This window comes from Montipora foliosa, chromosome 6, assembly GCF_036669935.1.
Source record: "Montipora foliosa isolate CH-2021 chromosome 6, ASM3666993v2, whole genome shotgun sequence".
In the NCBI taxonomy this organism is placed as follows: domain Eukaryota; kingdom Metazoa; phylum Cnidaria; class Anthozoa; order Scleractinia; family Acroporidae; genus Montipora; species Montipora foliosa.
In genome coordinates, this window is record NC_090874.1 from 1,794,843 (window position 1) to 1,795,316 (window position 474).

A 474-nucleotide genomic window follows, 5' to 3' on the forward strand; every position below is an offset into this window, starting at 1 on the left:
ATTCGCTTTAAAGGAGGTTTTCTTTGGAATAATCTTGAAGAATCTCTCAAGAGTCGTAGCCTTTGCAACCTTAAACGGTCGTTAAAAAAATTATATTCTCGAGTCTTATTAAGTTTTTTTTTCTCTTGTTGTTGCTGTTGTTTTGTTTTCCAATTTTCTCTGAACGATGACTTATGTGTGCGGGTGTGCTTGCTTTTTCTTCATACTTGTGCCTCCATGTAACAACTGAGAAAAATAATTTGAAATAGTTTATTAGTTTGCCTCCTAGCCAGATTTGCTCTTTAGTTATTTCTAGGTTGCTTTATACCTTACATATGTGATGTTGTCCTTTTTTCCCTCTCTCTTTTGTCATTGTATGGTATAAATAAAGATGTTTGTTGTTGTTTTTGTTGTTGTTGTAGCTGGTGTTGAAAAGACGCGTGGTCCTTAATGGGTTTTTGTTCCTTTAGTTATTATTGTTCAAATAAAGTTGAG